General features: G+C 39.0%; 1 long non-coding RNA gene across 2 annotated transcripts in view; it reads left to right on the forward strand.

Annotated features, from left to right (window-relative positions):
* Positions 1–380: 380 nt before the first annotated feature.
* The window catches only part of LOC144364885 (uncharacterized), a 179,614-nt gene continuing 157,434 nt past the window's right edge, over positions 381–22,560 (forward strand). For both annotated transcript variants that reach the window (XR_013422999.1, XR_013422998.1), the window contains exon 1: positions 381–584. This is a non-coding gene — a long non-coding RNA (uncharacterized LOC144364885). The remainder of the gene's footprint in view (positions 585–22,560) is intronic.

Consider the following 22,560-nt stretch of genomic DNA (forward strand, 5'->3'; position numbering starts at 1 on the left):
ACAAAGCCCCACCTGACCAATCCTGAAGTAATGATGGGGCAGACCATGCCTCACCAAGACGACAGGCTTTGCCAGCTATGCAAATCCCCCAACCTTTGCCCTCATTTTCTCTTCTATAAAATGTGAAAGTCATTGTCAACCCCTCAAAGACAGGATTAAGGACATGGGTCCCTTGTCTTCTTGGAACCCACTAAAGTTCCTCTCCTTCTTTTTACCATTACTTTTTTTTCATCTGCTGTGGTTTGGATATAAGGTGTTCCCCAAAAGCTCACTTGTGAAACAATGCAAGGAAGTTTAGAGGTGAATGATTGGTTCATGAGAGCCTTAACCCAATTAGTGAATTAATCCCCTGAAAGGGCTTAACTGGATGGTAACTGTAGTCAAGTAGATTATGGCTAGGGGAGGTGGGTCATGAGGGACACGTCTTTGGAATATATATTTGGTATGTGGTGAGTGAAGACTCTCTCTGCTTCCTGATGTCTTAAGCCACTTCCCTCTGCCCTATTCTTCTGCCATGATGTTCTGCCTCAGCTTCAGCCCCGAGGAATGGAGCCAGCTGTCTCTGGATTGAGACCTCTGAAACTGTGAGTCCCCAAATAAACTTTTCCTCCTAGATTTGTTCTTTTTAGGTCTTTTAGTTACAGCAGCAAAAAAGCTGACTGAAACATCATCTGTTTGGGGTAAATAGCTGGAGTGATTTGTTGGACCCCCAGACTAGGTCTTTGGCCTAGGACTCCAGTAACAAGCAGAACAATGTTTCTGGCCTCAAAGATTTAGATTATAATAGAGGAGAATCATCAATAAATGAATTCTATGTGTGTATCAGAATTTAGTGCTGATAAATGCTGAGTAGGTGTCAAGACAAAAATGCCAAGTAAGTAAACACTTGTCACAATTCCAAGAGGTGGTGAGAGAATGAACTATGTGGGTATTTAAGGAAGAGATTCTAAGCAAAGGGAAAATAGGTATCAGGGCCCCAAGGAAGGAACATGGCTCATGTATTCAATGGGGAGAGGCAAAGAATCAGGGGTACGGTGATATTAAAAGAAGACAGAGAGATATAGGAGCATACCAAAAAATATAGATCAGTTTGCCTCATTATCCCCTACCCCACAACATTCCCAAAACCAGTAGGAGGATTAGCATAGGTAGGATACTCAAAGAATAGATTTTTAAAAGATATTGTCCATGATTGGGTAGAAGAATTTTTTTTCTTCTGGAAATAATTACAGATTAAATATAGGAATTGTTTTTAGTTTATATCATTTTTCATAACATTAGAAATTTAAGAACTCAAGCTTAGCTTCTTATTAACCACAAAAGAGTTCATGTTTCTCCTCCAAGGATTATGCCCCTTAATGGGAACCACAGTGAGAATGTGTGTGCGGAACTTGGCTCATTCTGTACCTCGACATCTTAACCTCCTACTGCTCCCATTCTAAATGCACCAAGACTGAATTTGAGTATAGATTACATCATGTAAACAGTAATTTAGGAATTTAGTATTGGGTTGATACCTTTGTAGGCAATGAATTTTAAAGTGAACTAATTTGCTGTTGACCATAGTGATTAGAATAATCACCCCATTGGCATGTATGTACAGTAGAGATAAAGGGAATTACAGCTCCAAAGGCTGATCATTCCATTTTCTTCCATGAATAGTTAATGTTTATATCCCAGGAGGACCATAGTCTGAACATGCACCAGGATTTCCTTTATGACTCTTGTAGATTTAAACTGGACGAGGCATGTTGGTTTGCAATAAATAGTAACATAAATCAAGAAAATAGTCATTCTAATTTTGATTGTTTGGGAGAATTAATGTCATTGAATCTATTTTTTATAGTTAGCTATTTCCCATTTCTTCTAATGTGGTTTCCTTGCACAACAAGAAGAAACTTCATTTAATTTTATTTATGAGTAATTTATTTGGTATTGGTTTTTCATTGCAGTCTCACAGGCTGCTTTGAGGTTTGGGGGCTTGTTATTATGCATTTTACAATCACATGGCATACTTGCAAATGGAGAGCTTTGGGTGGGTTTAGGGAATAGGAGGGATGACTCATCTTGCCTAATAATGACCCAAATATTGATCTGTCCTTTGCTCATGGTATGAAGCAGTGGAGCATTCTTTGGAAAGGTGATTTGAAGGCTTTTCTCCCCACTAAACATTAAAGTGACCTTCTGTCCCACATTATTTTTCCATCCATGCCCATTTTTTCCACATCATCCCTCTCATAACCAACACAAATCATAGCCTATAGATCTAGGACCAGGGAAACAAGAACAATTTTCAGGTCCACATGGGATGAATCTGCAGTTGACCAATGGAGCTGACCACCACTGACAGCTTGGTGGAAATAGAAGGGTAGGGGTGAAGCGAATGCAGGTCCTCACCCAAGGGGTGGCTTTATTTATCTTAAGTTTCTCCTTTTGCACCTGTTCTCAGACCTGCTCTTGATTTGCCTCCATGCTCATCTGTATCACTTCATCTCAGCACTCTCCTCATGGAAAGGTATTTGACCAACGTATAGAGATTGTCAGACACACATCTCTCTTAACACATGCATGGATGAACAGACACCCTGTGCAAGTAATGTAATGAAATTGTTTACCTTTGTATTTATAGCTACATCTCATGGCAAAATGGACTTAGAGAAAATTAGAAAGATGCCTATAAAAGAGATCATTATATATCCAAAGACATGAAGATTGAAATTGGTCATGCTTGTCAAGAGCTTTGTAATGTTTTGAACAACCAATAAAAAAAAAAGAAAATGAAACAAAAAAAACAAACAAACAAAAAAAGAAATTGGTCATGCTCAATGTTGTCAAGAAGAAACATTACAGAGTTGGGAAACATGGCTCAGTGGTCAAGTGCTGACCTAGCATGCTTGAGGTCCTGGGTTCGATCCACAGTAACACCAAAATGGAGACAAAAATAGGCACCTTATATCTGGTCTGGAATATTTAAGGTTTATAAATTTTAATGACACTTAAGCTTCTTTGGAATACTTCTAAACTCCAGAAGCAGCTGCTATGAAACCTGATAGAATAAATACCATATTTAAGCAAAAAAAAAATATGTCTACCTAAAGAAAAAGGATAAATACATTTGATAGTGGTGGCTCTATGACAAAGTTTATTATGTCCCCTCTTGCTGTCCTACATTCCTTTTCAGCTCCCTCACTATGCAGAACCACACTTTTTATTCTGTGACATTAGTTAAGAGAAGTTATTTCATACTTTATATATGTAGGGCCTTTATAGTCCCTATACCACCCATGTTGGTGTGCTCTGCCATCAGACCACTGCAATAGTGTAGAAAGCATGTCATGGTCAGTTCATCTATGATTGCCATTGCCTTGGGAATGGTCACTGTTACTGTATGTTAGATGAGCTTTCAATCAGGCCTGTCAATTTTATGCTTAGCTGGATCACAATTTTTCTTTCTTTTTAACTGAAAAATATGAACAATCAAAATAGGACTTTCTTACTCTCACCTCAACATCTCCCATGCTCCTGCATCTGTACCATGCACTCAATCTTCCCTTTTGTGATCAAAAACTTATTTCTTCTCACTAATTCTAATGTCACGTGTTATCACTTTTCTTGCACTTTAGTGAGTCAGTATATGAGTGTGCTATAATATTTACACATGTAAAAAACAATCTCTTGACCACATATCTCCCTTCAAGTGTCACCTAATTTCTAATTCCTCTTTCACAGAAAAACGTCACCATCATTGTATATCCACATTAGCTTTAAACCTTTCATTTCCTTCTCTCTTGACTGTTCTCTGGGCAGGCTTATATTTCCCTACTCCATGAAAGTAACTGTACTGAGGCGACAATTGGATTTTGAGATCCAATAGCCAGTTCTCAGCCTTATCAGTCCCCTTCAGCATCATTGGGCTCAGTTTCTCTTTCCTCTTGGAGACACTACTTCCCCTTGTCTTCCTCTATATTTGGTTTTACCTTTGTCTCACTGGACACCCACACTCAGCTATCCCCTTTTCCCTGACTTGTAAATGTTGAAGCACCCAGAGCTCACTTACAGACTTCCTGCAGCTTCTTCTGTCTTTGTGAAGATCTCATATGGCTTCCTGGCTTTAGATAGCATGTACACAGCATCAGCCTCAACATATACTGTCTTTAGCTTGGACTTCTCACCCAAACTCATACTGAACTGTCCACATTAGATATCTCAAATTTATAATCCAGGACAAAACTTTTGATCCCATCACCCTAACCTGCACTTCCTCAATTCTTCTTTATCTGTAAGCACCAAACCCATTGTCTCAGTTTTTCAGGCCAAAAACCTTGGATTGCCACAGACTCCTGTTGCTCTTACTTAATGCATTTAATCCATTGTAAATTCTGTTGGTTCTTTCCTTAAAATACATTCTATCTTTCAACCTCCATCACTTCCTCCCTAATTCAAGTCACTGTTATTTCTTGTCTGAGAGTTTTCAAAGTGGTTGATCTATTTCCATTTCCATGGCAATTGTGAGAATTTCTACAAGTCCTAACCAATATTTTCTTTCACCAGTAACTTTGTATTTTAGCTGAATTAGTGGGTATAAAGTGATCATATTGTCATTCTAATTTTAATTTCCACTGTTATTATTGATGCTGAGTAGGTTGGCCATCATATTTAACTTTCCCTTGTCTGTGAAAACTTTCTGTTATTGTTTGTCTGTTCTACCTTTTTAAATAACACTTACTACCTTTTATTGAGATGTAAATTTAAGTTGTGTTTATTGCTTATAGTCTAGTTTCCTGAGAATCTCTCTTCCCAACTGGAATTTCTTCAGGAAGTTTTTCTGTATCTTGCTTGTTGATCTTTCACAGAGAACCTTGAAACCCAACATTTATTTGGTATTAGATGCATATTTGTTAGAAAAACAAATGATCCATAAGCTCTTTATTACTAGGAACACCATTGCTTAGAATGAAAAAGTTTATAAGAGGATTCACACCAAAGAAAGGGATGGGAGGGCTTTGTCCTTTACTATGTTGGTCATCTGTCTTCCACTTATACTTTCTGTGTTTCTCATGGCCAGTGTCTGACTAGCATGATGAGCTACAGTTAGCATCTGCCTCTAGAGCTGTGTGTTGAATCATACAGTGATCCTTACTAACTTGATGGAAATAAAAAATCAGCATAAATCCAAGTCAACAGGATCAGTTTTTATGGGTGTGGGAGAGATACATATGCAGGCAATGCCTTTGCAGAGGAAAAAGAAAAATAGCAGTGGCAAAGTATAAGAAAAAATAATACTTGTTATGCTGAGTGTGGCAAATATAGATAGAATAAGATCTGATTTCTGCCTTGCAGAGCTTGGCTTTCCCCACTTCCATCCCATCCACCCTCAATGAGTATGACCTAAACATGCCACTGCCCTGTCAAGAGCTTGTGATGGCATCTGCTCTCCATTAAGTCCACATGCCCTAGCAGAACATTCAGGATCCTCCACACCCTGACCCCAGTTCCAGTTCTTGTTTCCTGCCACTTGTCCAAACTTCCAGCAGCACAGTGCTAAGTTCCAGATTGCAGGCTCATTGTTACAAAGACTTAATTCTGCTGGTCTTTTGTCTTGCTTCATTGGCATAAAATTTTTCTACTTTCCACTATACATTTACACATACACACACACACTGAAAGATGCTCACAGAACGATGATCCCTCTTGCTTTTTGCATAGGAGTAGATATTTTTAAAAATTTAACTATGATGATAATGAAATAGATTCTGAAACATAGTCATGTCCATCATAGGCACATTTACCCAAATTCAACTAGAATAGGTCAATTTTTTAAAAAACCAAAGGTGTATGTGTGGGGAGAAAGAGGCGGGGAGAGTGAGAGAGAGAGAGAGAGAGAGAGAGAGAGAGAGAGAGAGAGAGAGAGAGAGAGAGAATATGAATGAATACAACTTAAATAGTGTGGGTAAATTTCATGCTATTGCCCCAGTGAGTGCAGTCTCAGGGGAGGGCAGGAAACAAGAGATATGGATTTGTCTTTCTCTTAAAAAGTTTCAGTTCCTGTGAGCCCTCACAGTGTGAGCATCTTTTTGTGACCATGAGATTCTGACATTTAAAGAAATGCATTTTCATACAAGATGGCCTCTGAGAAGAAAATCATTTACTTTTTTTGGTACAACCATCTACCTCAGATCTGGAGGGCAAGCTATCCATCTCTTCTGTGCATCTTTAGAAATGAGATGTTTCTCCCCACCATCGAGCCTTTCTAATAGGTTTTCCACAATAATTTTGACTCTATATGATTTTGCTTCTTTCATTGAATTTTGAACCCAGTTCCCATACAATGTATTACAGTTATCTGTAAGCATCATGGTACTAAATACAGGTCCAACTTCTAGTAGCATATTTAGATTCATGGTCTATCTAACTCACAGAAAGTCAAATACAGTATGATCTCACATGTGAAATCTAAAAAGGTTGAGCTTAGAAACAGAGGGTAGTAAGGTGATTAGTAGAAGCTGTTTGAGAGGAAAAGGGTCATGAGGTGGAAAAGGAAGATGCAGATCAAAAGGTACAAAGTTTCATTAGACTGCAGGATATGTTTTAGTGATCCTTTGCATGTGATCACAGATAATAATAATGTGTTATATATTTCTTTTTTAAATTTTAATTTTTTCAGTTTAATTTGTTACATATGACAGCAGAATGCATTACAATTCATATTACACATATAGAGCACAATATTTCATATCTCTGGTTGTATACAAAGTATTTTCACACCATTTGTGTCTTCATACATGTACTTAGGGTAATGATGTCCATCTCATTTCACAGTCTTTTTTACCCCCTTGCCCCTTCCCTTCCCCTCCCGCCCCCCCTTTGTCTTATCTAGAGTTAGTCTAAGCTTCCCATGCTCCCCCTCCAAACCCCACTATGAATCAGCCTCCTTTTATCAGAGAAAACATTTGGCATTTGGTTTTTTGAGATTGGCTAATTTCACTTAGCATTATATTATCCAACTCCATACTGTAATTATATGTTTCAGAATTGCTAACATAGAGATTTTGAATGTTATCATCACCAATAAATGTGAATTAGTGAAGTGATGGCAGTGCTAATTAGCTTGATTGGCTCTTACTATGATGTATACATAAATCAAAACTTCACATTGTACTCCATGAATACACACAATTATTATTTGTCATTAAAAATAAATTTATTTTAAAGAGGGAAGGGAAGAGGAGATGATTCCAAGTAGAGTAAAGAGATAGCTAATGTTCATGGGAGATGAATATCTAAAATAAAGACTCCAACATTGTGCTTATTCCTGTTGCAGTGAAGTAGGTAGATGGATGCCCTAATAAAGGTCTCTAAATGAATAGTGATTTCCTACACAGAAAATGGTGAACGGCTGTTCTTCTTCACTAAGAACAAAACAGCAGGGAATGTTTAAAATGTAGCATGAAAGATTTATCTCAGATACAGAAAAGATTTTCTCTCTGCTAAACACTGAGATGACTTCCTGAGAGAAGTTCTAGAATTTATGTCAACATTTTTCAAAGTATGTTCTAGCAATTTATGGACTGTTAAGGCAAGTTTCTCAAAACAAAGATTCTGTTATCAAGTATGTTTCAGGATTGCAGAGTTTAACAAAATTATACAGATTTCTTTACGAAAATCTTTCACAGGGCTTTCCTATGGTCTGTGCTTTTTGAGGGAGGGGCATGGATAGTGAAAGCTTCTCCTAAAATTAAAGATATTTTTTTTCTTTTTTTTTTTAGAAAGAGAGAATTTTAATATTTATTTTTAGTTTTCAGTGGACACAACATCTTTGTTTGTATGTTTGTATGTGGTGCTGAGGATTGAACCCAGGCTGCACACATGCCAGGTGAGCCTGCTATCGCTTGAGCCACATCCCCAGCCCCTTTCTTTTTTTTTTTTTTTTTTTTTGCAGTATTGACTGTTGAACCCAGGCATGCTCTATCACTGAGATACATTCCCAGCCCTTTTTATTTTGTATTTTGAAACAGGTATCATTAAGTTTCCCAGGCTGACCTTGAACTTGAAATTCTCCTGCCTCAGCCTCCCAAGTCACTGGGTTGTATCACACACAGGGAATTTCTAAAATTTATTGATAATATAACCATTTTGTTTTCTTTTTTAAAAACACTTCTTTTAGAATTGGCATTTTGTGTGACTTAGTTTTGGGGACATGTTGTCCCAGATATTTGAAGGTGGGAAATAAATTAATGAACTTCAGTGCAATATTTAAAAATGTGAGAGATAAATTAGTGAACTTTAGTGCAAGGTTTAAACATTTCTCACTTGCATATTCCTTCTTTCAAAAGCAACAACACAAAACTCCATGGAGAAGTTCTTTTTTTTTAAGAACTGCCTAAATAGATTCCTTTGAAACTGTTTATAGTTTTATAGAAATGTTTTCCAGCAAGCCACAGTGGAGAGACAACAATGAGTGTCAGGACTAGAAACTAGAGGGGCTGTAATCCTTTTTCTGATTTCTGATACTATATCTTTGATACCATTGGTAGAGGCAGAGACTATCATTATGTGCATGCGTGTTGGTTTTATGGTAGTAATGAGTGTGGTTCTGAAGGCTCAAGATAAAAAGACTTGCAAACTGAGATTAGAGGAGAGTTACCTGGTTTAGGACACAGCAACTTCTATAAACTCCACGTATCACTTACATTGGGGAGAAGTTATCTCTGCATCTGCTTAACTGTTAGTTGGAAGTGAGGCAAAAAATAAATAAATAAATAAAATGGGACATGAGGAAAGGAACCCACAGAAGACGTGATGTATTGTCTGTGTGGTAATTTATTTTAGCATGTGTATAAGCTCACTTGAATGCACACTTTAGAGGTAGTTAGCTAGCAGGTGAAGTGCTAAATCAGGAGTTCTGTGCTCTGTATGGATATATGCTAGTCTGGGTGATTAAAAAAAAAAGACGAATATGTGTGTATATGTGCAGTAGTTGCCTGGTATCCATGGAGTATTTGTTCCAGGATCCTCCTCAAACACCCAAATAGACAGATCTTCAAGTTCCTTATATAAGATGATTGATAATGAAAGCTTTTCCTAAAATTAAAAATATATATTTTGGTTCAAAACAAGGTCTTCAAACTTGTGATTCTCTTACTTCAGCCTCCTGAGTCACTGGGATTACAGGTGTACCCTACTGTACTGATATCTTTCTAAGATATATTTAACCATGTAACCCATTTTTTAAAAAGATGCTGTATTTGAATAGAACTTAAGCCCATCCTCCCATGTACTTTAAATCATCTCTAGATTTCTGATAATATTTAATGCAATACAAATGCTATGGGAATTGTTGTTATACTGTATTGTTTAGGAAGTAGTAACAAAAAAAAAAGACCATCCATTTCTGCACAGATGCAGGTTTTTTCAATAATTTTCAATTCATGGTTGGTTGAATTTATGGAGGCAGAACCCATGGATGAGGAGGGCCAATGTATATATGTGGAGAGGGGAGAAAGAAAGAGATTAATTTTAAGGAAGTGGCTTATATAATTATGGGAACTGGCAAGATTGGAATTTCTAGGGAAGACTAGAAAACCAGGTGGATTTCTACACTGCAGTCTGTGGCAGAAGTACTTCTTCCTCTAGGAACTCAGTCTTTCCTTTTAAGGCCTTCAGCTGATTGGATGAGGCCCACACATCTTATGGGGCATAATTGCCTTTACTTAAAGTTCACTGTAAATGTTATTCACAGCTGAAAATATATCTGCATAGCAACATAGACTGGTGTTTGACAAAACAACTGGCACTATCCTTGCTAAGCCAACTCCTAAAACCAACCTAATGATTTTATATCTTTGAAATAAGTAATGGTCAAATCACACGGTTGGCTACAAAGCTTGCAAAGGCACAGTTCCCCTTACAAAGGTCCAGCTCCAGCAATCCCAGCAGCTTCGTGGAGCCAGAACCAGAGCTCTGTTTTATTGTATGTCTGTGCAGAAAAGACTGTTGGCTGACTTGACCAGGTAAGCCAACCTGCCTCAGTATCAGTTAATCTTTTCAGAGTGAATCTGTCATGCAGGTGTCCTGAAGCCAGAGCAAGGACTTCCTGAGCTTACAAAGCAAGTAGGATAGGACTCTTTTTTTAATACCTACTTTCTAATTAATGTTTGCATTTTAGCAGATTTGTCAGCGATGTGTTTTTCTTGTCACATCCCACCATCTGGCTTTCATTGCCAGAGACTACAAGTTTTACAAGGACTCTGGCCCTTTTTAGATGGCCAAATTGGCTTTGCTTAGTTCACTACAGGAAAACTGACTGCAAAGAGATCCATTGGGAGCAAAACTGGGTTTCCTTTCTATTCCAGTTGACTAGAGTTCTTTTTGATTTGGGTGACTTTGGTCAGCCTTCTGGCTCCTCTAGATTTAGATCCTCTCTGTGAACTAAATGTTTTCACATAAGAATAACTGAATGCTAAGAGTTGTTAGAGAAATAATGTTACCTCCTTTCCCCTTCCACTCTTAAACTCTTCAGGAACTTTCCAGGAAGGAAGTAATTCTCGGTTAATAATTAATGGGTTGGCTTTTTGCTCTTGTTGTTACTGCAGTTTTAAACCTTGCATACATTGTACAGAGCTCCTTCTGTCTTAGACACTTTAGGGATCAAGGTTGATGCCACTTGATGGAAAGCAATCTTTTTAGGAAGCATTTTCATGACCTGAACCAGTGAGGATAGGTGTTATGAATTCTAAATTCAGAAAAATACACACATCAAAGCATTTTCAAATGCAAGACCTTTACTACATTTTAAGGCCATTAACATTTCCCTTTTAGGTGAAGGAAGGTAATAGTGGAAAAAGAGGACTATTCAATCAAGTGGGTTTTCTCTGAAAATAGCTTTCTAGCTACCTCTTAATAAACTAAATAATCTATCATGCTTTATCACCATGTACTCAGAAGTAGGAAAGTGGATCCTGTCCAAAGAGATATACTATATTTTGATTCAAAAGATATTTTGCTTTGGAGTGAATACATTGATTGATAACAGGAACCAACTACGCTATTAATAGTAGTTCCCCCAAAGTTCAGTTATACAAATAAATCTCTCACAGCTTTTCTAGCTGCTAAGATAGATGCTTACTAGATTTATTGTTCCTCTCATAGAATGTGGCCTTGAAGCAAGCCAGGGATCTCTCTGAAACTTTGTTTGATAAAGTGTACAGCACATTCTCAACTGCCTTTAGTAAAGGCTGCCCTCAATTACTTGGATCTTCCCTGAGGACTAAAACTACTATTTAGGCTCTTTGTTCAGGTTAATTTTTAGATGATAGAATGAACACATTTTTCTACTTGTCAAAATTTAGTCATAGATGAATGAAAAATTATTCCTTGAGTTAGGTGACTCTGAAAATTTTGGTGACAGATGTCTTCCTAAAGCAGTGCTGAGCAGTAGTAAAAGGCTGCTTGTGCCAAGCATGCACATTTCCATAGGATAAAGCCATTAGTGCACACCTCTAATTTGTACAGATCTGCATTAGCAAGCTTCTCCTTCTCTTCGTTTTTCTCCACTTTATTATCACTAACTTTCCTGATGGCTCCACTTGCAAGCTGAAGCATTCTGGTCCTAGGACTCCACGGCCCAGATCTTTCCAGAGTCACACTCATCTCTCTTGCTGCCAACAAGGATTGAGGTGTGGGGGATGAGGAACAAGGCCCAGGCCCCTAAGTGCCTCTGAATTGTGCTCTTTCCTCATCCCATTGGGCTCTGGGTTCGCTCTGTTCACAAGGCTGGAATTTCATTTAAGTTAGTTCCTATGAGCTGCCCTCTTTAGTGCCTGTCCCCAGGCTACTGCCCTTCCTGAAGCCAGGTGGTTCTGAAGAGGGTTCTGGTACATCATCTGCTGTGGCTTAGATAAGTGTCTTCCAGAGGCCCAGGTGTTAAAGGCTTGGTGCCTAAGGTGGTGCTACTAGGAGGTGGTGTTGCCTAGTTTGAGGTGCTTAGGTGAATGGGGGGACTATGAGTCTCTTTCCTCTTTATCTCCTTTTCTCCCTGGGTCCTGAGATGAGTGGTTTTGTTTTATCAAATGTGCTGCCTCACCAGAGATCCAAAGCAATGGGGCCAATTAATCCTGCACTGGAACCTGCAAAATGGCAAGGTAAAATAAATCCTTTCCAAGTTATTTATCTCAGGTATTTCATTACAGTGACAAAGAGCTGACCAATGATTTTCCCATCTCCTGTTTGACCCTTAGTTTATACAGCTGCCTTTGGTCCTGCCACATAGAAATGCATCTTTCTTAGAGCAATACCACTATTCAGATTTTCTGGCTCCACCTGTCCTACTAATTACTCAGCATTGAAAACTTTTAAAGTGGGACTGAGCACCCAGCTGCCCTCACCCAAGTGTGTCGGAATGGGTATCCTTCCCGATATCTCCCTGGCCTCACTTATGCTCCCTTCCTATTACCTCAGAAGACTTTCTGTCTGTGGTATTTAATTGTATGTCAACTTGGGGGGTGTTTTTAATGAGATTAACACTTAAATCAGTGAACTTTGAGTAAACCAGATTGTTCTCCATAAGGTGTTGTGGGTGGGCCTCATTCAATCAGCTGAAGGTCTGAATAGACCAAAAGACCAATCTCACAGGCAAGAGGCAGTTCTCCAGAAAATACCTCCAGACTTCATATGAACCATTGGCCACACAGCAGATTTATACTTACCAGCCTCCATAAGCATGTGAACCAATTCCTTATCCTCTTTCTCTCTTTCTCATTTCTGTCTCTATAATCTCTATTTCTATCTCTTTCTAAATATTTCTCTGAAAAATATTGACTGACACACTGCCTTATGTTCTGGTCCCCCAGATTGCAACAATATTATAAATGCATGTGTTTGTATTTGCCTCTGTATATGCACCTGTATCTATTGTGAGAGAAAGAGGCTTTGTGTTGATTTTGGATGAGAGCCCAAATGGGTGTTTTATTTGTAGTCATGGGAGAGAGTCAACCAAAATGCTTCTTATCAAAGGGCCTCAGGCCTTTGCAGTTTCTGTTTTCTTTACGTGGAACACTTTTTGATTGAGATCTATGCTCAAATATCCCTTTCAAAGTAGATCCCCCCCCCCCCAGCAACACACACACACACGCACTTCCTATAAAAGCTCCCTCTGTTATCTTGCAGAGCTTTAAATGGATGGATGCTCCTTCATGGTATGTACCACTACCTGACATTTCATGCAGGTTTGTTAATCTCTTCTCTAGGTTCTTACCAGCCTGTGGACTTTGCTTTGTTTACCATTGTATCCCCGGTGCCAGGTCAGGGACTTGCACAGACTAGATGTTTGGAAAATATTTCATGAATAAATGAATGATTGACACAACATTTGTGAGTTAAGGATACTGCTTAATTTTTAGTAAACTCAGAATTTCGTAGCAAACATTGTATGATTTTGCTGAAAAATATTATCTATGACAAATATGTTACCAGGTTGCAAGATCATAACATTACATTACTGGGAAATTAATAGAAATTCTATGGTGTAAGTAACTGGGTAATCAAGAGAAACTCTGTGGCCATGATGACAAGTGAGGGAGAAGGTAAGGACCTTAAGTTTAAGAAGCCCTTGCTCCAGCTAGCTGGTTTCCAACTGTGCTGTTGTTCCTGAGGCCTCTGTGGGGGCTGTAACGAAATGTTTTCCGGCCTTCTCTTGTTTTCTTATCAGAAGAGCAATTCAAACAGCATTTCAACACTTATGTAAGGAGAGAAGGATATTGTTATGGTTTGGAGGTGAGGTGTTCCCCTAAAGCTCACCTGTGAGACAATGCAAGAATGTTTGGAGGAGAACCTAAAACCTTAACATAAACACTGAATTAATTAATCCCTGATGTGATTAACTGAGTGGTAACTGGAGGCAGGTGGGATGTGGCAGGAGGAAGTGGTTCAGTGGAGGTGTGGCTATGAGGTATATTTGGGGTCTGGTAAGTGGAATCTCTCTCTCTGCTTCCCGATCACCATGTGAGCTGTTTCCCTTCCCATGATGTCCTTCCACCATGATGTCCTGCCTCACCTGGAACCCCAAGGAATGGAGCCTGCTATCTATGGACTGAGGCCTCTGAAACTGTAAGTCTCCAAATAAACTTTTCTTCCTCTACAATTGTTTTGTCAGGTCTTTTAGTCACAGAAGCAAAAAAGCTGACTAAAACAGATATTAAGTAGACCAATTTTTATTGCTAAAGTAAAATATGGCTTGGCACCTGTGTGTATCCATTCTCATAGATGCTGGTGTGATCATAAGTAGGATGTCCACATCAAATGAGGGGATAGTCTCACTGGTAAGGCTTTCATCTTAGCAGTTTTCAGTCGCATCTTTCTAGGTTATGGGGTAGCTGGGTCTGTGTTCAGCTGGTGGACAGGATGCCCTATGTTGGAGAACAATGCTGACATGTTCTTAAGACACCAGGACTGAGTCTTACCCTGGCAGCCCTCTGTGTTGCTGCGTCTCACCTGTAGGCAGATTGCATTTCAGCTGTGTAACAGTCATCAGTGGAGGAAATGAAATTGCTTCCTGTATTTGAGAATGACTGTCAAATTAAAATTGGGCTTGCCTCTACTACTTGGCTGAAGTTGGCTAAAATATTCAGTGTCTTCAAGCTGTGGTTTCTTTATCTTTAAAGTAGGAATAGTTTATTTACCTGGTACATTGGCCAAGAGGGTTCATAGTAGACATTTTGGGAGATATCAGTTTTTCTCTCTTCACTAGTTGCAGCTTAGTGGGTATTTTTATTTTTTTATTTTTTTTTGGCTTGTTTCTCAGCTGGTTTTTTAACATTTGACATGTGTAACCCTAACCCTCATAGTAACATAGAATTGATCATTTGGAAGAGCTCTTTTAGGTCCTGTAAGCCAAGACCCTCCTGCCACCTTTTTTTCTGTATTACTCTTAAAACACAGACACACATCATGACAAGCATGTATACATAGACAAATGAACATAAACACACACAGAGAGACGTTGTTTTTTGCTTCCTTTCCCACTTATCATAACCACAGAAAACTTAAAAGTTTTCTTGTTGTTGGACACTCCCCTGATCGTCACAAAGCCCCAAAATAGTTTATTTCCAATTGGAAATAGATTTATTCATGTTTGTAACTTGCTAAATCTCTCCTCTTTTGTAGTAATTGCTTAACCCAACTGTGAGTGGAGCTTGTGAGCTAGCGTTTTCTTCCCCTCCTGCCTGCTCTAGAAAGGTGGAAGTCCTTGTCCTGTTTCCCTTGGAACATTTGAAAACATAACAGAGAGTCCTTGACTTACAAGGATTTAGCTTATGAATATTTTACTTTCCACTGGTGTAAAAGCAATATGTATTCAGCAGAAACCATACCTCAGGTTTTTAATTTTGATCTTTTTCTGCGGTATGGCACTTTGCTGTGACACTAGGCAGTGGCAGCAAACCACAGCTCCCAGTAGCCATGCAATCATGAGACAAACAACCTAAACTCTACAGTGTACTGCATTACTAAGCTGTGACCTTCCGGAGGTTGGGTATATTATACGCATTTTTGGTTTAAGATATACTCAACTTAGGATGAGTTTATCAGGAAGCAACCTCAATTGAAAATCAAAGAGCTTCTGTAATCAGAATATATCTCACATTTCTAAATAGAACTGTTGTTTTAATTATTCAGGTTTGTAGTTAAAAAGAAAAAAAATAGAGCTAAAGTATCCCACCCCAGTTGACACAGAAAAGTAATTATTTTTGGTCTTGTGAAATACAAAGTTCTGTTTTTAATTGAGGTATAATTTACTTAGAATAAAATGCACTGCTCATAATTTTCATGAGGAGATAAATAGTTTAATCTCATGACCCAGTTTGTGAGAAGTTCAAGACTACTGATTAAAAACTGAACCAAACCAAAATGGTACTATAGAGAGACCTAGTTTTGACCTTTTACACCTGAAATGCATGTACACTCTGAATTTTCATCTGCCTTCAGAATCCTAATCATTACTGCATGTGGTAGTAACTTTGGAAGAAGAAATTTTGCCTCTGGAAAGGCCAAACTGCCAAATTAATAAAAGTGTAAAATTTCTAAGGCTGTAAAAGCTTAATGCAGTGGTAATTCACATCCTCATTGGTAGTACTAACAAGTATGAGGATCATGACTTCAAAGCTTTGTGATCTATAAAATAAACCTGGCCCTCTGATTTACTCAATTACAAACACCTTGTTTTTTTCTGTGGACCACAGCAAAGTCATTGCTGTGAGATTCAAATGAGAATTTAAGTACCTGGCATATTTAGATTGCTGTGCTGCAAGATTCATGTGGAGATTCACTTAGATAATGCCATGAAGGCCCAGTCCCGGCCCCTCATCTCATGGAATTGGAATTCTGACCATATTTTTCATAAATGTTAAGAAAGTCTTGTACAGTCAGATGATACATGATAAGTTCCCGTTGATTAAAAATACTTAGCATTCTCGGTTTAAACATTCTTCTTTAATAATGAAAACAGGAACCAACTCTGAAATACCTTGATTTCCCCTAAGCAAGCAAGTTATTGCCATCATTAGAGAATTATTAACAAAGAACAATGAATACAATTAAGAATCTGAGATGACAAAACAAAAAACAGTATCCTGATTTAAAAAAAAAAAAAATCTTCCACAAATGTCTATTCTGTCATACCATCATGAGATACTCTCAGGTGCTCAAGGTCTGAGAACTTGCCACCTCAGCTTCATGTCACTGTGCGTCAGTGGGTTATTAGAGATGGAAGAGGACCTTGGTGGGAATTCCTATAATGCTTCACTAGTGCCCGAAAACCCTAGTGAAAATATACAGCCCTACTTGCTAATTTTTCCTAGGATCGCATTTTTATTTTGTACCTGTTAGGATGTGTGTGTTCCTGAGACGACAAATTTGAACATTTCGTGCATGTGCCTAAGGAATGCACAGCCAAATGAGAAAAACAGCTATATAACCAGATGATATGAAACTGTGAGTAAAGGGCAGCAGTAAAAGTTGGCATAAGGTGTTGGAAGTACCCAGCAGAGGTCGATGGTAGACAGAAAGGTGTGTATGGACTAGTCAGCACAGTTCCTTGGAGAATCTATGTAAAGGATATGTAGGAGACTCAAAATGCTCCTGATCTATTTGTTCAAAATCTCTGACTACTTGTCCTATAGTATAATCACACAAACACCAAACACGGTGATGTCAACTAACTGCTCATTTAGCTCTGCATCTCCAAGCTTCATTCTTGGATTGTAATTAAAGGGAAGGGGGAAAGAAGCAGCACTTCTGCTGCAGAAGGAGAGGCAGGATGGAGGGCACACCCCCAAGGGGCACACTGGACCCCTCACTGCAGGCTGGGCTTGTCCTGGAGTATTTTTTTCATGCCTGCTGTGTACCCCCATTTGGATGGCTGTATCATAATACATGTTGGTTGGACAGATCATAAATTTTTCAGAAGATATGGGCTTTGATGTGAATCCAGCAGGGAGACTAAGTAAGCAGAGATTCAGCCATACCAGTTGTCAGTTTGGCCAGTGTCTTAATTCAGGGCTGGTGGGGGGCGCCTTACTGTCAACAGCTTCCCCGAAGATTGATAAATTGAATGCAGACAGCTAGAGTCTAGAGCTGCCAAATAAATCTTTAGGATTGAAATATAACTAGGCTTTGCGCACAACTAGGAGAAACACCCACATGCCCCAAACACATCAGGATCTTCTTTTGAGTTTGAACATGTCATATTAGAAATGATAATAATTAAAATTATGAAGCTTATTTTCTACCTTTGTGGGAAGGCAACAGCTTGCAGAGGATGGAGTCTGTACTGTGTGGGGCAGGGGTCCCCCTTCCTTTCTGCTTATTCACACCCTCCCACCCACTGCTGAACATGATTCAGATATCTGGGAAGAGTATAGGCGTGAGCGTGTGTGTGGATTTTTATCTGTTTCTGTCTTTATGTAGGGGTGTGTGTGTGTATCTGACTATCCACATCTATCTCTGTTTCTGTGCGCATGTCTATTCTTGCATACATGTGTGGGCCTGCACAGGTATCTGTGTGGGGATATGTGTGCATCTGTGAGTGTGTTCCCATGTCTTTATTATCTGTGCATGTGTAGAGGGTTTTTGAATTTGTGTATGTATGTATATGTATGAACATTTCATGTATCTAAGTGTCTGTTTGCCTCTGTGTGTGTGTGTGTGTGTGTATGTGTGTGTGTGAATGTGCGTGCATTTCCGCTGCTACACCCCGTGCTGCAGAAACTGAGCTTTCAGGTTACACTTAAGCCTTGGGCTGGATTTCTTCCATGGTGATTTATTGTGTGAGCAAGGCTGCTGTTCCCTCTGCTTCTTGGCCAGATGTGTGGCTCTGCTGATGGCAGCTGAGCAATGAGAAAAGGTATTCACCTCTCCTGCAGCTGAAGATGACCCACTCAAGCCACAAAGTGAAATTCAAGCTCAGTAGTACCCACAACAGGGCATCTACCGGTATCACACCACTTATTTTCACAGACTTGCTTGAGGTAAGATAGGTCACAATTATCACCTTTTAAAATATACAGGAAATTGCCATCTGAGATGTCTAAAATCACAGAGTTACCCAGAGGCAGAAATACTGTGTGTCAATGTTCGTTGTATCATTAGCTATTTTAATTCTTGTGTCTCTTCCCTTCCTAGTGTAATTAGAAATTTGTACATTTCCACTGGCCTCTTTTCTCAGAAATGAATGCACTATGTTTATTTTGGAAAATGCCACAATGCCTTCTTTCTGGGCTCACATTGTGTTTGAATTTCATCTGAATTTAGTTGGCTGAAATAAGCTATAATTTTTTAGACAGTTTTGTCAAATAAGCTATAAAAATGTTTAGCCAATTTTTGATCCCTGGTTTCAAAATTGGGCTCTCTTCCCAGTCTTTCTTATCCTTGGAAATGCAGACACATCTCAGGGACATATTTTTGCCTCATTTTCCAACTTTCTACTTCGCAGTTGCATATGCAATTTAAAGATATAAGTAACATTAAATGCAACTCGGCTGATTGGGGAGGAAGAAAGGAAAATAGTGTTAGGAAAAGTAGAATTTGGTTTTAAAGAAGCATTCGTAAATAGTATTCTTTTCAAAATTGTTCAAATGGAGTTTGAGTATTTTTTTCAGGGTCTTTAATTGATATTTTAAAAGTAAGGAGAACCTGGATTCATTCCCTGCCTCTTCAGGATGACGCTCAGAAAGAAGCAGAGAGGTGGCCTGCATAGCTCACAGCTCACACAGGAGTCTCCACCAACCTCGTCTACCATGGCCTCACATTATGGGGAGATTAACTGAGATGTCATGGGCTTTCAGAACTTGGGAATTTTTCATCACCCTGCCCCACTGTGCCCTGAGCCTCCTCAGGTGTTAAAGAGAGGACGGGCAGACATCCAGAGCTGCCACTTGATTCTGGAGCTGCTCATTCCTGACCTGCACATCTTCTTCCTTCAGTCGAGTCTCTGTGGCTTCTAGGTGAAGTTCAGTTCCACCACTGGGTATGCAAGACCTTCATTTTCTCCACTGCCCACACATTTAATTCCCGCCATCCCTCCCTTGTCACTTTGCCCCCACAGAATACAAAATGACCCTTAAGCAGACTGTGGCCATTTATATCTTCACTTTGTACATTCTGTGCCTTCTTCACAGAGTTCTCCTACCTGCTGGTGTAATTGAGAGGTGTGGACTTAGTTCATTTGGAATGCAATCACAAATCACCTCAGACTGGGTGGCTTAAAAATAGGAATTTATTTAGTACAGTTCCAGAGGCTAAAATTCTGACACCAGAGGGCCAGCATGGTTGGATTCTGGTGAGGGTGTCCTCTTCCAGGTTACAGACTGTCAACTTTTCCTTATTTCCTTACAAGGTAAAAAGAAGGAAAGAGCACACTCCAAGATCTCTTTCCTAAGGACACTAATCCCATTCATGAGTGCTCCTCCCTCTTGACCCAATTACCTTCCAAATATTCTACCTCTTAATGCCATCATATTGGGGATACAAGCATTCAGTCCATAACAGGTGCCACCAACACACTCCCACAATCTCCCACACTGGCCCCTGTGAGACCGCCATTACTAGTGAATTCCTTTATGCTCAGCTTCACTTCTCCAGGGGCTTCTCCACTTTCTCCCGTATTCATCTGAGGAGACAACTTAAGTGTTCCAAGCTGTTTTATTGTGATTGAGTTTTCTAGCTGCTTTACTGCTAGGGAGAAATCAGTGCCTTGGGGACAGCAATGCTGAAAGGAGCAGCAAGTGAAGGACAAGGCTGTTGAAGGCAGGGCTCCTTTGATTAGGCTTTTGCTTAGACCCAATCCAGTGACTGCACTGCACAAATCTCAGATGTTCCTGGATGGCTCTTGCTCATCAGAGTTACAGCATGTGAATGTGTGGGTGCACCAGGCTTTCATTGGAGGATTTTCTCTGTTAAATTCAGCATGTCGATTGAAAGGTTTACAGTGGTCTAACTTATTTTTCCTTCAATGAGAAATTGAAAAGTGACAAAGATGGTTAAAAGCCCATAGAGTGGAATTCAGTGAAACTTAATTTGTCCTTCATGATTATAGCTTTCAAAAACTGGATGTCCAGGTTATCTGCTGATGAGTAACCAACTGCAAATAATGGCTTCCAGAGACAATATTTTGCTCATGAATTTGCAACTTAAGCTGAATTTGGTGGTGATAGCTTTTCTCTGCTCCACTTGGTGTCACTGTGGCTAGCCCAAAGGCTGGGTTTGGGATCACCCTGAGGCTTCCACAGTCACCTGTTGGGCAGTAGATGCTGGCTGTTGGCTGAGCACTTCGCAGGAGCTGTCAATCAATTACCAGGGACCTCTTTCTGAGTGTTCTGCTTCCTCAGTCCTTTATGGCTGAGTCCCAGGGGTGAGCATCCTGAGAAAGGGAGTCAGAATAAAAGTTGTGTCTCTTTTAAGACTTGGCTAAGTAAATCAGGCAGGATCAGTTCTATCACTTTCCATTTAGCTAGTCACAAAGTCCCACTCAAATTCAAGAAGGAACATGCGCGACCAGTAATAATGCTCTGGCCATTTTTAGAAAATACAATCTGTTATACTGGAGCATAAAGAAATCTTAATTGACTTGTTATTTCTGGTTTTCCCTTTCATTCCAGTCAACAAACTCTTCAGGGTGGGTTTGTGGTGGCCAAGAGAGTCCTTTACAGGCCTAGGGAATTACTGCACATGATTTCCTTTTTAATGAGACCTGCCCTCCGTCATCAACATTTATGCATCAGAAGAGAAGAACTTGGGCATATAAAAATTAGATCCATGTGGATTTGAGGTTTTCATTACAACAGCTTTAAAAACAACCCCACAGACTCTTGTACAAGATTAAATTCAGACCCATTCACTTTAGTTTATACTGGTTTGTGCAGAAAATTTGGAATATTAATTTGAGACCAAGTAGGTTCTTAGTAGCAATGTTTTTCACAGTCTTTAATCAAATATCTACATATTCTGGAATATAATTAAGGTGGCTCTCTAGAAATGTGTTGATTTACATAAAACCATTAATTGAACTGAATTAAGCAGTATTGTTTTAACTAAATTTTTGCCTTAAAAATTAAAATGTTGGAAAGGCACATTAATTTGGCCTTGAGAAAAATATAAGAAGTTAAAATAATAAATAGCACTCAGATATTTGTGATTACACAATGTCTTTTAAACTTCAAAACAGTGCAAATAACCAAAAACTTGTCTTTTTATTATTATTTCCCATTTTGTCTACCTGAAATCATTCTAAGGCCATGTTTCTCTTCAGATGCTTGGAAAATTCCTAAATCAAGAGACAGACCTTGGTTCTACCACTAATCATAAGGCCATAAGCAAGGCACAGGACTTTTAAACTTCAGTTTTAGAATAGGGTAATTTGATTATTCAGAGATGGCTAAAAAGCAAAATTATAATAAGCAGAAATATCTTTCTTCTGATTGGAATTAGAAATTATCAAAACCATATATTTCACTTAGAAATGGATTTCAAAATCTTTTATTTCTCATTAAGCAGTTATTCAAACTCTCTTGAGAGATTTCAGTGTCTTGTTTACATGACTTGATTGAAGGAGTGGTTGGCCCTTACCTTGCTTTGTACGACTTCACAGCAATTTGAGAAGCAAATGCTGTTGTTAAATATTATTCAATGAGGGCAAAATTAGGACAAAGTTCTTTGCATCTTGAACATCTTATGAAGCCTGGCCAATAATGAGACCTGTCCCCATAGCACTCATAGCCAAAAGGAAGCAGGGACTTTTTTGGTCTAAGCTGGTTGCTGATACCAAGGATGACTTTGGGAGTTTTGATGATTGTGATGAATTAAGTGTGAACATCATTAAATATTCATGGCCATTCTGAACACCTTTGAGTTCAGCTTCTATTTATAGAACACCTACTCTAAAGTAGGCACTCTGTGTTAGAATTTCAGGCTATAAAAACTACTCAGTGCCTATCCTCAAGGCATCTTGTCAAAGTGTCATTGCTTAAGCAGAACACTTAATAAGGTATAATGTCCTTTAAAATGTTATTATAT

The sequence above is a fragment of the Ictidomys tridecemlineatus genome, chromosome 6 (assembly GCF_052094955.1).
Source record: "Ictidomys tridecemlineatus isolate mIctTri1 chromosome 6, mIctTri1.hap1, whole genome shotgun sequence".
Classification (NCBI taxonomy): Eukaryota; Metazoa; Chordata; class Mammalia; order Rodentia; family Sciuridae; genus Ictidomys; species Ictidomys tridecemlineatus.